General features: G+C 41.4%; 2 long non-coding RNA genes across 22 annotated transcripts in view; both read left to right on the top strand.

Moving 5' to 3' along the window:
- LOC126984805 (uncharacterized) overlaps positions 1-17,707 on the top strand; it is a 118,035-nt gene that overhangs the window by 83,465 nt on the left and 16,863 nt on the right. The window lies entirely within an intron of this gene.
- Positions 2,895-3,865, top strand: LOC126984814 (uncharacterized). The gene is made up of 3 exons (XR_007737880.1): positions 2,895-3,022; positions 3,107-3,358; positions 3,443-3,865. It is a non-coding gene; the product is annotated as an uncharacterized LOC126984814 (long non-coding RNA).

Genomic DNA, 17,707 nt, shown 5'->3' on the forward strand with positions numbered 1-17,707 from the left:
GGCACATCATTATTCAAACAGACTTTGCTGAGAATTATGCCATTAAACACCAAAATGAAGTAGTGGCAGCCCACTGGATGCCAAGCCAAGGGTAGGCGGTGGCCGAACTGGTAGCGTACTGGACCCACATTCGCCGCGTGATGGACGACGCGGGTTCGAATCCTCACGCTACCACTCGGATTTTTCAGTCACCGCCGAGTGGCTTAAAACTACCCACATGCTGTCCTGAAGACCACCCATCAACCCGGACTCTAGAGGAAGCCGTCCAAGAATCAAGAACGAGTTCGGGGCAGCATGAGCCAATGCAAGATGGCGCCACTATAAACACTCGCCTGCGCCAGAACGGGCTGGGCCGACCATCAGGCCCCACCTGGAAGAAGCCTTGGGCCGACCATCAGGCCCCACCGGGAAGATGCCTACCGGCGTAATAGGCAACAACGTAAAAAAAAAAAAAAAAAAAGCACAGGAGATTCCGTGACTATATACACCTCAGTTGTCCACTATGTACAAGATGAAGAACAACATACCAAGGCTTATGCCTTAGTTTCAGACACCATGGCACATTCAAGCCTTGAGGCACAGGTGTTCAACAGTAAAATAATTGATGACCTGAAGGCTAACTCTGTTCCCATCAAGCACATTTCTCTTTGGACGGATGGAGCAGCAGCCCATTTTAAGAATAGGTACTCCATAACTGCTCTCACCTTCTATGATCAGATCCATGAGGCTACTGCAGAGTGGAACTTTTTTGAAAGCTATCATGGAAAGGCGCTCATGATGGTATTGGTGCACTAATCAAGTGGAATGTGTACCGTAGAGTGCTGCAGGGCCGTGCTACTGTTCGCTCAGCATTGGACCTGTACAAAATTGCTACTGAGATATCAAACAAAACAACTGTACTGTACGTCTCCAAGAATGAAATTGAAAGTGAAAAAGCAGGCTATGAGAAAATTTGGAAAGGATGTAGAGCAGCACACTCAATACAACAGTGTAGAAGTGTTAAGACTCTTGGACACTATCGAGTGGCACTATACCATAACACCCACGATGACACTGCTTTCACTAATTGTAATCTGGAACCACAACATCTCGATTCTGATGATGAACACATTAGTAGCTCTACCACTAGCCGTGAGTTTTCCAGTGAAGAGGATGTTGCATCAAACTGGGCATCAGCAGTTGAGTCTGATGTCGAAGATGTTTCTGTCACAGATGCAAAACTTGAAAAATGTGACGATCTTCATGACATCACTTCTGTTTGTGAAAGAATGATAGGGTCCTATGTGCTAGTAAAATATGTTGGAAAGAGATCAGTTTTACACTTTGCAGCAGTTGTAGAGGGAAAAGAACTAGTTGATGGTGAGATGTTAGTCAATATAAATTGTTTGAAGTTGTCAGGCAAGAATGTTGCAGGGGACCTCACATTTGTGTTCCCAAAATATGGAGATCGTGACACTATTCAAGACGACATGATTGTAAGGAATCTCCCAGTGCCAAGTATTCGCAGGGATACCTACATTTTTCCAAATGTGTCATTTCCTGTCACTATCCAATAAATAATATTTCCTGTCTATCTATCTATCTATCTATCTATCTATCTATCTATCTATGTATCTATCTATCTATCTATCTATATCTATCTATCTATCTATCTATCTATCTATCTATCTATCTATCTATATATCTATATCTATATCTATATATATATATATATATATATATATATATATATATATATATATATATATATATATATATATATATATATATATATTAGTGGCCCCAAAAGCCATAATGTCCTGGTACTTAATTATTGCCATTATTTTTGCTTTATTTCTTAAGGGAAATTGCAGTGAAACGACCGTAACGAAATTTTCGAAACGACCGTAACGGCGTTCTTTATTTTTTGTATGAAAAACTGAAATGGTAATTGACAAAACCTATACATATTTGCATAACTTAAAGCTTCATCTATAACATGCATATAAAATATTTGGAAATTTCTTTGTATTCTCACAGAGTTTTGCATATGTACAACACTAAGTCAAACTGCGGGTTGCATTTGTGAAACGGCCGTAACGTCCTCTTCAACAATAAATAACAAGAACAACAATAAACACAGAATGTTCCGGATAGTCTCATTAACCTCTTTAGCCATTAGTACTATCTTGGTAAAAATCATATCAAGCTAACCGCATAACTTCTAGAGATACAGGTAAGAGTACACCAATAAGTTACTTCCGAATGAAACGACCGTAACGGTGGAATGACCCTCATAATGATGTCACCGTCCGGGTCCTGCTTGTCCTTCTGCAAACACCACCAACAGCGAGGTAAAAAGTCGCCGAGTCAAATCCTGCCACACCACACCACACCATACCCAGCCGCACCACACACCACACTACACCATACCATACCCATCCGCACCACACACCACACTATACCATACCCATCCGCATAACACCACACCATACCCATCCGCACCACACACCACACTATACCATACCCATCCGCATAACACCACACCATACCCATCCGCACCACACACCACACTATACCATACCCATCCGCATAACACCACACCATACCCAGCCACACCACATTACCCTCCCTCTCCTTCCCTTTCTCAGACTAGCTTTCCCTTCCCTTCCCTTTTCCTTCCTTGCTCTGCCTTCCCTTCCCTTTTCCTTCCTTGGCCTTCGATTCCCTTCCTTGCCTTTTCTTCCCTTCCCTACTGCAGCCTTGCCTTCCTCTCTCTTCCCTTCCTCTCCCTCCCATCCCCTTCCCTACCTTGGTCACTATAACTACTGTAGGCAGACACACTTCAGAAGTGGATCTTCATGTGCCTGGCAATGTCTCTCTTTGTCTTAAAGAGCTTTCCACAAACATCACACTTGAACTCTCTAAGGCCATAGTGCCTGAAGACGTGTTCATTGAGTGCCTGCTTCACACTGAACCTCTTCCCGCACTCTTCACACTCATGACTTTTTACACCAGTGTGTGTAAGAGTGTGTGTATCAAGGTGACTCTTCCGGATGAATAGTTTCCCACATTCCTTACATTCATAGTTCTTCACACCAGTGTGTGTAAGGGTGTGTGTATCAAGGTGACTCTTCAGGATGAATAGTTTCCCACATTCCTTACATTCATAGTTCTTCACACCAGTGTGTGTAAGGGTGTGTGTATCAAGGTGACTCTTCTGGATGAATTGTTTCCCACATTCCTTACATTCATAGTTCTTCACACCAGTGTGTGTAACGGTGTGTCTATCAAGGTTACCCTTCCGGATGAATTTTTTCCCACATTCCTTACATTCATAGTTCTTCACACCAGTGTGTGTAAGGGTGTGTGTATCAAGGTGACCCTTCAGGGTGAATAGTTTCCCAAATTCCTTACATTCATAGTTCTTCACACCAGTGTGTGTAAGGGTGTGTCTATCAAGGTGACCCTTCAGGGTGAATAGTTTCCCACATTCCTTACATTCATAGTTCTTCACACCAGTGTGTGTAAGGGTGTGTCTATCAAGGGTACTCTTCTGGATGAATAGTTTCCCACATTCCTTACATTCATAGTTCTTCACACCAGTGTGTGTAAGGGTGTGATATCTGAGGCCTCCCCTTGTGGTGAATTCTTTTCCACACTCCAGACACACAAACTTCCTCTCTCCTTTGTTGCTGGAGTTGCCAGCAGCAAGTTGCTTCATCTGGTGACCACTGACCCTCCTGCCCCCTGCAGCAGTCTGCTCCTGCTTGTCCTGGCCACTCATGCTGCTGTCCAGCCCTGCAGATGAGGCGGCCCCAACCTTTGCGGCGGCTGAGTGTGTTGTTGTTGTCCTCGTTCTTTCCTTGTTCTCTTTTCCTCCACACACCGGCGGCCTAGGGTCCGTGGTCGTGGTCGAGGGTGGACGTGCCCGTGAGAGCTCTGTAAAAGTGAAGGAATTCTCCAATAGTAATATTGCCAGAAGAATGAATCGTTCCAAGAATAATCCGTCTAGTAAGAAGGCGGGCACAAAAACCAAGGATACTGTTGGATCTGGCAAAACAAGCCTTGCGACTGGGGGCGGGGATGATCAGCTGACAGGGGCAGACGATAGCGACGCAGATAAACAAACAGACACATGCCCAGTCTGTAAGGTTAAGGTTGGTGAGGAAGACAAGGCTCTAGGCTGTGAACTATGTGAAATGTGGCACCACATAAAGTGTGAGGAGGTCACTGAGGCAGTGTATAATTTCCTGAGCAGCAATCAAGTAAGTAAGATTCACTGGTATTGTACCAAATGCGATATTGTTGCGGGGAAATTGTTCAAACAAGTAACCAACACATCCAAGAGACAGGATAAAGTAGAAAGACGTATGGATGCCCTGGAAACTAAAACCACTGAGGCCTTAGAGGAGATCAAGAGTGATGTCAAGAATCTGAAGGAGGAAATTAGAGATGATATCAGGTCTCAAGTGAACACTGAGTTCAAATCTAGGATTGATGAAGTCAAGCAGAAAGTTGGGGAGGAAGTCAAGAGTGTGATTAATGAAGCAGTGGAAAGCAAAACAGTTGATATAACAGTCGACACGAGGAACAAAGCAAGGCGGATCCAGAAAATCAATTTTGGGAGCCCGCTGGTAAAATTTCATAAGTTAGCGACAGCCTCAAACAGTGAAGACCAATGGATAGTGATGGCGGTTCTTTGCTTAAAATCCGCAGCTCACGAGCAATCAACGTATATGTGACAAATGAGTTTTTCTTGTATCTATATATGAAGTGCAATCAATATTAAGCTGGCAAGCAATAACAAGAAACAATTCAAATTGCACATCCGACCCGTAAAAAGGCAGATCTGAACAGGTAGAAATCATCACCATACGATCACTCGAAGAAAACTAAATGTTTATTTCGCTATGTAAGCAGCAAGGGTGATCATAATACAGGTCATATATAAATTACAAACCTGACCTTTACAAAAAAGAGCTATTATGTCAAATTAGACGCAGCTGAAGATAAAAAGGAATTCTTATAGGGCTTCTTTTACATGGGATTGAGGTAACACATTTGCAAAGATTGGCTGATCTAAAGAAATATATTTACAAATTCCCAAGTATTCAACAAGTGCCTCACCAAGCAAAGAGTAGTCGGCGGTTTTTTTCGCCGAATTTGCTTCTCACTCTCTCGACTGAAATGGGGATATCATGGTGGACACAGAGGAGGGCAAGCCTGTTCAGGCGCTCTTGGCCGACGGTACTCCTCAGATGCTGGTGCTGGCGTGTGCCTGGGCTTCTTTGATCGTTTGGAAGACCAGAACAGATAATGCCCAGCGCTCCGCTTCTACCTTCACGAGTGTCAGGGATTCAATGTCGAGTTCGTAGAGCTTCGCCACTTGAAGCACAACCGCACGCAACATCCGTTTCTGGGCCTGTGAGGATTTTATTGAGCTGAAGTGCGACAGGCACTGTGTCGTCACCGAACCGACTCTTCAACTCAGCCAAGATGTGGTCCATGAATGGAATGTACACCGCCCGGCGGTAGTACTCCTCAGAGAGAAAGCGGAATTTTAGTGCAGGCCACTATCATCACTCGGCACTTGGAAGAGGAAATAAGGGAAGACTTCCTTGCCTTTGTGCGTGCTCATGACCTCACCGGTAAAGGTTTAGCCTGGCTCCTTTTGCGCACCGTTGAAGACCTCGGATTGAACATGGCCAAGTGCAGGGGACTTGGTTTCGATGGAGCAAGTGCCATGGTGGGAACATTCAAAGGGTGTGCCGCAGTACTCATGAAGAAGTACACCCTGGCCAAGCCAATCCACTGCTTTAGCCACGGACAGAATCTTGTACTGACGAAGGTGTGTGACGTCAAGGAAGTGAAGATCACTCTTCAAACACTGACCCAGGTGTACAACCTGACCCAGGTGTACAACACTGACCCAGGTGTACAACACTGACCCAGGTGTACAACCTGACCCAGGTGTACAACACTGACCCAGGTGTACAACACTGACCCAGGTGTACAACCTGACCCAGGTGTACAACACTGACCCAGGTGTACAACACTGACCCAGGTGTACAACCTGACCCAGGTGTACAACACTGACCCAGGTGTACAACACTGACCCAGGTGTACAACACTGACCCAGGTGTACAACACTGACCCAGGTGTACAACCTGACCCAGGTGTACAACACTGACCCAGGTGTACAACACTGACCCAGGTGTACAACCTGACCCAGGTGTACAACCTGACCCAGGTGTACAACACTGACCCAGGTGTACAACACTGACCCAGGTGTACAACACTGACCCAGGTGTACAACACTGACCCAGGTGTACAACCTGACCCAGGTGTACAACACTGACCCAGGTGTACAGCTTCGTTCATTCTTTGAATGTGCGCTCTCTCCGCTGAGAGAAAAATCATTTAACTTTGCCCAAAAAATGATTATTCACTGCCTCAAATTTGATATTCCATATTCGTTTGTGACCATGCCATGGTATTGAAGGCACCTGGTGTTGTGTTATTTGGTGTCCCATCGTCAAAAGCTGGCGCTTTTGTTTACAAACACTGGTCGAGATCTCGTGAACTGCATGCTCAGACCATTAAGTTTAGACCTGTACAGTCTCACAATGTTTTTTTTAACCCATTAAGAGTTGTTGGAAAGCTGAATCAAACATACAGTACCACCATCCTCGCTGTTTCTAGAACGACGTACACTCTGTACATATAAATACAACTCGTACAGAGTGCCGTTCTAGTAACAGCGAGGACGGTGGTAGTGGTACTATATGTCTGATTCAGCCTTCCAGCAACTCTTTATTACGGTTTAAAAGCTTTGTGAGACTGTACAGGTCTACGCTTGCTGGTCTGAGCATGCACCGTTCATGAGAGACCAGTGTTTGTAAACAATTTTTGACGGTGGAGACGCCAAATAACACAACACCGGTTCAGGCATTTCTAGTATTACCGTCCATATGTACGTGTCAACGTGTGGTTTTAACGTTCTGTAAGTTTCCTAAAATACAGATAATGAAAATTTGAATTCATCAATGTTCTATCTGAAATATCAATATAGTATCGTTTTTGCCTATCGGACTTATCGCTAGCTAGTATCGGAATTGTGGATTTATATCGGGTATCGGTTATCGGTTATCGCCTATATTTGTGTCTCTAGTTAACAAATATCGGTTATCGCCGTTAAGGTTTTTCATTATCAGTTATCGGGAATAAGGTTTTCTGTTATCGTGCCCAGCTATGGCGGTAACCAGCAAACCAAACCCAGTGTTTGTGCCAGATTTCAGAAGAGCAAATTACAAGGGGCTTCGAAGACATCTTGAAAGGGTAAACTGGGATAATTTAGGAATTCATGAGGGCCAGAACTGCAGATTGGAGAGCCAGGAGAACCAGGTAGAAATGTCTTACAATAATTTAGTTAGAGTAATAGTAGAGGGGCAAGGACAGCATATACCACAGCGAACACTTAGAAAAGAAAACAATGATCCTAAGTGGATGACTCGTGGACTAAAACACGAGATTGGGTTAAAGAAGGGAATTTATCAGAAAATAAAGAATGGTGAAACACATCTCAGGGGCCGGTACGTCGAACTATCTAGATTAGTTAAGAAAAACACCAGGATGGCAAAAAGGAACTATGAGATCAAAGTACCAAATGAGGCGGAAAGTAATCCTAAGGGCTTCTTTCAGATGTATAGAACAAAAAAACGGGAGAAAATTGGACCGCTGAAAACAAACAGGGGAGCTAGTAGAAAATTACGAAAATATGAGCACATTGTTGAACGACTACTTCCTTTCAGTATTCACACAGGAGGATCGAACGACTATATCGGAAAGGGTTCAGGTGTACGAGGGCGGGGATGGCGATAAGTTGAGGGATATAATCATTACCAGGCAAGTAGTTCAGGATGAGATGGATAAGCTTAAGAAGAACAAGTCGCCAGGTCCTAACGGGATATTTCCGAGGGTATTAAAGGAATTAGGTGATGTACTCAGTGACCCACTAACCGACATCTTTAACTCTGTAATCCCGTGACGTAATTATTACTTTCAGTGGTTGATGGCATCCTGTCCCTACGTTTCACGTACCTCCCAGAGCACTACAGACCATTGTAATGGAGAGACGTGCTGATAATGATTTCCCGTGTCTGAATGCGTGGAGGAAGGAAGCGCGAAGGCCCCCTGTCCTCTACCCTATTCTCAGGGAGCGCGCTCAGCCACCGCATGTTATATTTCTGTTTATGAAAGTATTTCTTGTACATATAAAAGCAGAGAAGTTATTCAGTTTTGTAAGGATTTATTTTTATGTAAGCTACAAACACGCCTGATATGTAGCCTAATATGTTTATGTATTCCATATTTGTACAGTGTTTATGAAAGATTTTCTTCATATAATAGCAAAAAACATTCAGTTCTTTATGAGCGTCAAACTTATGTAATATGTTTAATGAGTGTATATATGCCATAATTGTACTGTGATTATCTGCATGTAATAAAAAAAACATATTTTTCGAAGGTATTTATTATGAGAGTCAAACATACGAAATATGTAGCCTAATATGAATAATCGAGCTGGTAGAAGGATGCCTACGTACTGTGACATCATATCTCTGCCGTGGTTCAACCTGTAGACTTCCAATATCTTTCATCCATGAGGAGGAAGGATTGGATGAGATATAGCAGTAACTTATGTTTTCGTTTGAAATTATCGCTCGCGCGCTGGGAGAGTGACTTAAGATGTCGGTAAATACTGGCTATGTGCCGAGCCTATGGAACATAGCTAATGTGACGCCGATTTTTAAAAAGGGGGACAAGTCAGTTGCTTCAAACTATCGCCCAATTAGCTTAACATCAGTTATAGGCGGTTGCCGGTCAACTGAACCAGTGCCACTTGCACCAGTACCACATGCACCAGTGCCAACTGAACCAGTGGTCAACTGAACCAGTGGTCAACTGAACCAGTTGTCAAGTGAACCAGTGGTCATTTGAACCAGTGGTCATTTGAACCAGTAACCATCTGAACCAGTGTAAACTGAACCAGTACTACTTGAACCAGTACTATTTCAACCAGTGACCATCTGAACCAGTGGTCATCTGAACCAGTGCTACTTGAACCAGTGCAAACTGAACCAGTACTACTACTTGAACCAGTACTAATTCAACCAGTGACCATCTGAACCAGTGGTCATCTGAACCAGTGCAACTTGAACCAGTGCAAACTGAACCAGTAGTACTTGAACCAGTACTAATTCAACCAGTGACCATCTGAACCAGTGGTCATCTGAACCAGTGCAACTTGAACCAGTGCAAACTGAACCAGTAGTACTTGAACCAGTACTATTTCAGCCAGTGACCGTGTAATACAATTTAACCCTTTTTCGAAGGCCGATGGTACTGTACTCCGTTGTGTAACCCTTTCATTACAGGTGTAACTCGTTTATGTTAGCATCCTCCCTGCACCAGCTTAAACCACACATACTGAATTAAAACAACAAATTATCCTAGGCTTTGCATTGAATTAAAACAAGAAATAACCCTAGGCTTTGTACTGAATTGAAGCAAAAAATAACCCTAGGCTTTGTACTGAATTAAAGCAAAAAATAATCCTAGGCTTTGTATTGAATTAAAACAAGAAATAAGCCTAGGCTTTGTACTGAATTAAAACAAGAAATAACCCTAGGTTTGTACTTAATTAAAGCAGGAAATAATCCTAGGATTTGTACTGAATTTGTACTATTTCAGCCAGTGACCGTGTAATACAATTTAACCCTTTTTCGAAGGCCGATGGTACTGTGCTCCGTTGTGTAACCCTTTCATTACAGGTGTAACTCGTTTATGTTAGCATCCTCCCTGCACCAGCTTAAACCACGCGCTTATGCAAAGCCATTTTTATTTTGAGCTGGTCCCAGTCCTGCGACACGTGGAGTCGGGATGCTGTCGCGGACCTTTTTTTTTTTTTAGTTTTATATTATATTTTTATTTATTTATTTATTTTTTTTTTTTTTAATTTTTTGTTTTATTTTTTTTTTATTTTACTATCTTATAAAATTTTTTATATTTCCTTTTCTTGTTTTATTTATTTTTATTTATTACTTTTTGTGAAATATTTTTCACTTTGTGTTTGTAAATGAAGTGTGACCATTTTAATGTAGGTTTCCGAAGGAAATAAAAATACAGTTGAGTCACAACAAATTCTGCTGAACTCGCACATATTTTATGGAATAAAAAATACTCTGAATTGTAAGTAAACTAATTATATTCAGATCTTGAAGAAAAATAAAGTTGAAGAAATATAAATAAAATGCAGTACCAGCTTAAACCACGCATACTGAATTAAAACAACAAATTATCCTAGGCTTTGCATTGAATTAAAACAAGAAATAACCCTAGGCTTTGTACTGAATTAAAGCAAAAAATAATCCTAGGCTTTGTATTGAATTAAAACAAGAAATAACCCTAGGCTTTGTACTGAATTAAAACAAGAAATAACCCTAGGTTTGTACTTATTTAAAGTAACTTGTCGGCTTCTTCACCATAAGATCTAACTTTAACTGCTAGTCTGTTTGCTAAAAGTACATATGTATTTCTTGGCCTCTCAAGATTGACAGCTTGGGCATTTTGCATTGTTAGCCTATGAACTGCAATGTCTTTTCTGATACCATTCATGAAAGACCACATTGTTGGATGAGAGCACATAAAAAGTGACTTGAGCGAATTATGAAACCCTTCCGTGCAATCATACATGACAATGTCTGCATAATCATTAGGTATCTCTATGGGTCGAGAGTGAGGAGGGGGTTGGATGTTCTCCGCTGTTTGGCGTGTTCGTAATACGTCGTTCAATGGCAGATTTAACTGGCATTCTTGCCAAGACATCATCGTTTAAGGGACCATCTGAACCTTTTTTACGGGAAGAGTGTGCCAATTTTTTTAACACACGTGTCTGGCAATCCTGCCTGCGGCCCCAGGGCGCCGCCAGTGGCCCATGGCGCTCCACCAGGCCCAGTAGGGGTTAGACTTCACTGAGAGTGGTGCTTTCTCACGTTGCACCTACTCAGTTAACCGTACTTTTTTGTAGTTATAATACTGTATATCTTCAAATAATTTTATGTGAAATGGCTCTAGATATTTCACAGTCCTTGAGAGGTGGAGAATTGCTAGTGCATCATGGTTTTGAGTATATTCTTCGGACAAAAGAGCCTTGGATGGATGCTGAAAAAAAGTATTGGAGGTGCAGGAAATATAAGACTTTCAAATGTAAATCATCAATAATAACGAAGGGCTCAAATATTATAAAAGAACCCTCTGACCACACCCATTCTGGAGACTATTCAAACTGACGTTCATGTTGCCCTTGCAAAAATGAAACAAGATGCAAAAAACACTCGTGCCACCACAAGGACAATTCTCGCCGACCATCTCGTTCCCTTAAACGATGATGTCTTGGCAAGAATGCCAGTTAAATCTGCCATTGAACGACGTATTAGACGAACACGCCAACAAGAGGAGAACATCCAACCACCTCCTCAGTCTCGAAACTTTGAGATACCTAATGATTATGCAGACATTGTCATGTATGATTCTGGAGTCGATGATCCTCAAAGAATGTTAGCCTTTGGGGGACATGATTTGGTAAATTGCCTTCAGAGTGAGTTATGGATTGGGGATGGAACATTTGAGACTACCCCATTGATTTTCTTTCAGTTGTATACTATTCACGCCAAGATAGGAAACTCCTATCCCCCTTGTATATATTTTCTCTTGCCAAACAAAACAGCTGAAACATACACACGTATGATTGAAATTTTAAAATGTTGCATCCAGGTCTCAACCTTCTACTATCTTACTTGATTTTGAGTTGGCGGCAATAAATGCTTTCAAAAATGAGTTTCCTCTAGCAAGAGTATCTGGATGTTTCTTTCATTTAAATCAGTCTGTGATAAGAAAGGTAAATGAATTGGGATTAAAGGTCAGGTATGAAACAGACCGTGATTTTGCAATGACTGTCAAGTCCCTTCCAGCACTTGCTTTTGTACCAATTGATGAAGTACCTGAGGTCTTTGAAGAGTTGGGAGCTGCTTTTCCAGATGAGGCTGAATGCAATGACCTAATTGCATATTTTGAATCTACATACGTACGTGGACCTCGAGTAGGAGGAAGGGCAAGAAACCCAAGATTTGAACCACAGCTATGGAATCATTACGAGGATGCCCAAATATGTGCACCAAAAACCACTAATTGCACGGAAGGGTTTCATAATTCGCTCAAGTCACTTTTTATGTGCTCTCATCCAACAATGTGGTCTTTCATGAATGGTATCAGAAAAGACATTGCAGTTCATAGGCTAACAATGCAAAATGCCCAAGCTGTCAATCTTGAGAGGCCAAGAAATAGATATGTACTTTTAGCAAACAGACTAGCAGTTAAAGTTAGATCTTATGGTGAAGAAGCCGACAAGTTACGATATTTGAGAGCAATTGCCCACATGCAAGTTGTTGGGTAGAAAATAAGATTTAGTGCTGTGCAACTATATACAGTACTTACCTTGTTAACATAGAGTAACCAAACGTTATACTGCATTTTATTTATATTTCTTCAACTTTATTTTTCTTCAAGATCTGAATATAATTAGTTTACTCACAATTCAGAGTATTTTTTATTCCATAAAATATGTGCGAGTTCAGCAGAATTTGTTGTGACTCAACTGTATTTTTATTTCCTTCGGAAACCTACATTAAAATGGTCACACTTCATTTACAAACACAAAGTGAAAAATATTTCACAAAAAGTAATAAATAAAAATAAATAAAACAAGAAAAGGAAATATAAAAACTGTTATAAGCTAGGAAAAGAAAAAAAAACTAAAAGAAAAAAGTAAAAAAAAAATAAATAAATAAATAAAAATATAATATAAAACTAAAAAAAAAAAATTGTACCAGACAGCATCCCGACTCCACGTGTCGCAGGACTGGGACCAGCTCAAAATAAAAATGGCTTTGCATAAGCGCGTGGTTTAAGCTGGTGCAGGGAGGATGCTAACATAAACGAGTTACACCTGTAATGAAAGGGTTACACAACGGAGCACAGTACCATCGGCCTTCGAAAAAGGGTTAAATTGTATTACACGGTCACTGGCTGAAATAGTACAAATTCAGTACAAATCCTAGGATTATTTCCTGCTTTAATTAAGTACAAACCTAGGGTTATTTCTTGTTTTAATTCAGTACAAAGCCTAGGCTTATTTCTTGTTTTAATTCAATACAAAGCCTAGGATTATTTTTTGCTTTAATTCAGTACAAAGCCTAGGGTTATTTTTTGCTTCAATTCAGTACAAAGCCTAGGGTTATTTCTTGTTTTAATTCAATGCAAAGCCTAGGATAATTTGTTGTTTTAATTCAGTATGTGTGGTTTAAGCTGGTGCAGGGAGGATGCTAACATAAACGAGTTACACCTGTAATGAAAGGGTTACACAACGGAGTACAGTACCATCGGCCTTCGAAAAAGGGTTAAATTGTATTACACGGTCACTGGCTGAAATAGTACTGGTTCAAGTACTACTGGTTCAGTTTGCACTGGTTCAAGTTGCACTGGTTCAGATGACCACTGGTTCAGATGGTCACTGGTTGAATTAGTACTGGTTCAAGTAGTAGTACTGGTTCAGTTTGCACTGGTTCAAGTAGCACTGGTTCAGATGACCACTGGTTCAGATGGTCACTGGTTGAAATAGTACTGGTTCAAGTAGTACTGGTTCAGTTTACACTGGTTCAGATGGTTACTGGTTCAAATGACCACTGGTTCAAATGACCACTGGTTCACTTGACTACTGGTTCAGTTGACCACTGGTTCAGTTGACCACTGGTTCAGATGACCACTGGTTCAGATGGTCACTGGTTGAAATAGTACTGGTTCAAGTAGTACTGGTTCAGTTTGCACTGGTTCAAGTTGCACTGGTTCGGATGGTCGCTGGTTCAAATGGTTACTGGTTCAGTTGACCACTGGTTCAGTAGACCACTGGTTCAGTTGTCTACTGGTTCAGTTGTCTACTGGTTCAGTTGGCACTGGTGCATGTGGTACTGGTGCAAGTGGCACTGGTTCAGTTGACATGGAACCGTTATAGGCAAGAAGCTGGAGTCCATAATAGCCAGGAACATTCGGGAGCATTTAGAGAAACGTAGCTTAATTCACAACTTGCAGCATGGGTTCACAAAAGGTAGGTCATGCCTCACCAATCTCTTGTCCTTCTACAATAAAGTATTTGAGGCAGTTGACAGAGATGAAAATTATGATGTAATCTATCTTGATTTTAGTAAAGTGTTTGACAAAGTTCCTCACCAACGACTGTTGCTTAACTTACAGGCTCACGGAGTAGAGGGTAAAGTTTTGAACTGGGTCAAGGCGTGGCTTAGCAATAGGAAGCAAAGAGTGCAAATCAATGGTAAAAGATCTGACTGGGGATGTGTTACGAGTGGGGTCCCACAAGGTTTGGTATTAGGTCCACTTTTGTTTATTATTTATATCAGTGACTTAGATACAGGAATTAGTAGTGATCATAGGTGGGCGTTATCGCGATAAGTTATCTCGATACTTTATCACTGATAACAAAGTCGGGTTATCGGCCATCCGCTACTTATTTAAATATATATCGGTATCTTCGTTACTTTTGTAAGCAAACTAGCAATAATCGCTACTTTTTTCCGCCTCAGAAAAAAAAAAAACGTTGTCTCCCTACTGTGCATGCGTGGCCCGGTGTTGTATGAAAAAACTTCGGAACATGAAATATCTTCGGTGAAGAGATTTCATACTTAGATCATCAAAATTAAAACACTAGGTTATTTTTTATGTTACTCAAAAAAGGAATATATTAAAGAGAAAAATCATTTAACTTTGCCCCCAGAATGATTATTCACTGCCTCAAATTTGATATTCCATATTCGTTTGTGAGCATGCCATGGTATTGAAGGCACCCGGTGTTGTGTTATTTGGTGTCCCATCGTCAAAATCTGGCGCTTTTGTTTACAAACACTGGTCTCTCGTGAACTGCGCATGCTCCGACCAGTAAGTGTAGACCTGTACAGTCTCACAAAGCTTTTTAACACATTAAGAGTTGCTGGAAAGCTGAATTAAACATAGATCACCACCATCCTCGCTGTTTCTAGAACGACACTCTGTACATATAAATACAACTCGTACAGATCGAGTGTCGTTCTAGAAACAGCGAGGATGGTGGTAGTGGTACTGTATGTCTGATTCAGCCTTCCAGCAACTCTTAATTACGGTTTAAAGCTTTGTGAGACTGTACAGGTCTACGCTTGCTGGTCTGAGCATGCGCATTTCACGAGCGACCAGAGTTTGTAAACAAAAGCGCAGCTTTGACGGTGGGGACGCAAATAACACAACACCGTTCAAGCTGCTTGTATTACCGTCCATATGTACGTGTCAACGTGTGGTTTTCAGGTTTTGTAAGTTTTCTAAAATACGGATAATGAAAATTTGAATTCATCTATGTTTTTTATTTGAAATATCAATATAGTATCGTTTTCGCCTATCGGACTTATCACAAGCTAGTATCGGAATTGTGGATTTATATCGGGTATCGGTTATCGCCTATATTTGTGTCTCCATTTATCGAATATCGGTTATCACCGTTAAGGTTTTTCATTATCAGTTATCGGTTATCGGGAATAAGGTTTTCTGTTATCGTGCCCAGCTATGGTAGTGATGTTAGTAAATTTGCAGATGATACCAAGATTGGTAGAGTAATTGAGTCGGATCAGGACGCTAGTATTCTCCAGGGTGAACTCAACAGATTGTATGACTGGGTGGATAAATGGCAGATGGAGTTCAATGTAGGGAAGTGCAGTATTCTGAGTGTAGGTAGGAACAACTCCTCACATAACTATTGCTTAAATGACACTCTCAAAAGCAGGTCTGGGTGCGAGAGGGATTTAGGGGTCTTAGTGAGCTCTGATCTCTGTCCAAGGGCACAATGCATTCAAGCTAGAAATCGAGCAAATAGGGTACTGGGATTTATTTCAAGGAGCGTAAGCAACAAAAGCCCCGAAGTCTTCCTCAAACTATATTTAGCATTAGTTAGACCTCATCTTGACTATGCGGTTCAGTTCTGGTCACCTTACTATAGAATGGATATCAAAATGTTAGAATCGGTGCAGAGGAGGATGACTAAGATGATTCAGGGGTTGAGAAACTTGCCATACGAGGGAAGACTCAAACAGTTAAACTTGCATTCTCTAGAAAGGCGAAGGGTGCATGGAGACATGATCGAGGTTTATAAATGGATGAAGGGCTTTAATAAAGGAGACATTCATAAGGTTTTGTTGGTAAGAGAACCGGGTAGGACACGAAGTAATGGGTTTAAACTTCATAAATTCAGATTCAACAGGGACACAGGCAAAAATTGGTTTACAAACAGGGTGCTGGATGAGTGGAATAGGCTTAGCAGTCACGTGGTGAGTGCCAATACAATTGTCACATTCAAAAATAGACTAGGTAAATTCATGGACAGCGATATTAGGTGGGGTTAGATACACGGGAGCTTAGGGTCAAAGGAGCTGCCTCTACAGAATGGACATCAACTTGCTAGAATCAGTTCAGAGGAGGATGACCAAGATGATTCAGGGGCTGAGGAACCTCCCATATCAAAATAGGCTGAAACATCTAAACTTACATTCACTAGAGAGCCGAAGAGTGCGGGGAGATCTGATAGAAGTATTCAAATGGGTCGAGGGTTACAACGGCAAAACTTAAGAATAACCACTCCAAACCAATATTCGTAGTAATTTAGCACGTGAAAGAATTAGTATTATAATGCATTTTTGTATACGTTTTACCTTGGGGAGGGGCCAGGGGGGCAAGCCTCTTTAATTATAGAGTTAGGTGGCTTGGATTTTCTAAGTCCATTGTTATTGTTTCACAACCGCCTCTATACACAGACTGAGCCTCATACCTGCCTTGCAGTGCACCCTACAAACTAGTTCCTAAGTCAGTAATATCCAAAATGCGCATGGATTATAACAATTTCGGACAAAAAAACGGTCTTTTAAGAGTTTTAAGTTATTTTTTTCTCTATATTAAAGCAACTAATGCCGCAGCAATTTGTATTTTCTAATGAATTCGTAAAATGTTACTACGTGAGGGTATCAGCGGCGGAACCTAACGGTGGGTTCCTGAAGTCAGTTGTTTTCAAGCCGCCATAATGGATGGAAGCCCCGACACTCACTCCTGAAAATATCCGTCTACTTTACCTTTCAGTAAGTGTTAACTGAGTATTTAACCTCTTTATTGGTGTGCATGTAGGTTGACAAAGGACCGATTACTATCCCAGTACTGGTCCAACAAAGACACGGGCGTGTCAAGTGTAACATATGGTGTGACAAGCACGTGTCAGAAAACAAACGGATATTGTTCAATGCGCGATACTTATAGTGGAATTTGAGTAAAATGGAGGCCAGGGTCATACGTAGCAGTCGGTAGGTCACTCCCGCGTCAGTTAACATCAGGAGCGTCAGTTCGATCTGGATGACAGCTGTCACAAATCTGTTTTATTTTGTACCTTAAACTACTCGGTAAAAATTATCTAGCATCAACTTACAAGAAGTGGACGGGTTAACCGTCAGTATTGTACCATATGTAATTATTAAACATGACATTTCCCAAGAGTTGCTCGACTACGATTGGGGTGGTGGGTGGGGTTCAA

This window comes from Eriocheir sinensis, chromosome 57, assembly GCF_024679095.1.
Source record: "Eriocheir sinensis breed Jianghai 21 chromosome 57, ASM2467909v1, whole genome shotgun sequence".
NCBI lineage: Eukaryota > Metazoa > Arthropoda > Malacostraca > Decapoda > Varunidae > Eriocheir > Eriocheir sinensis.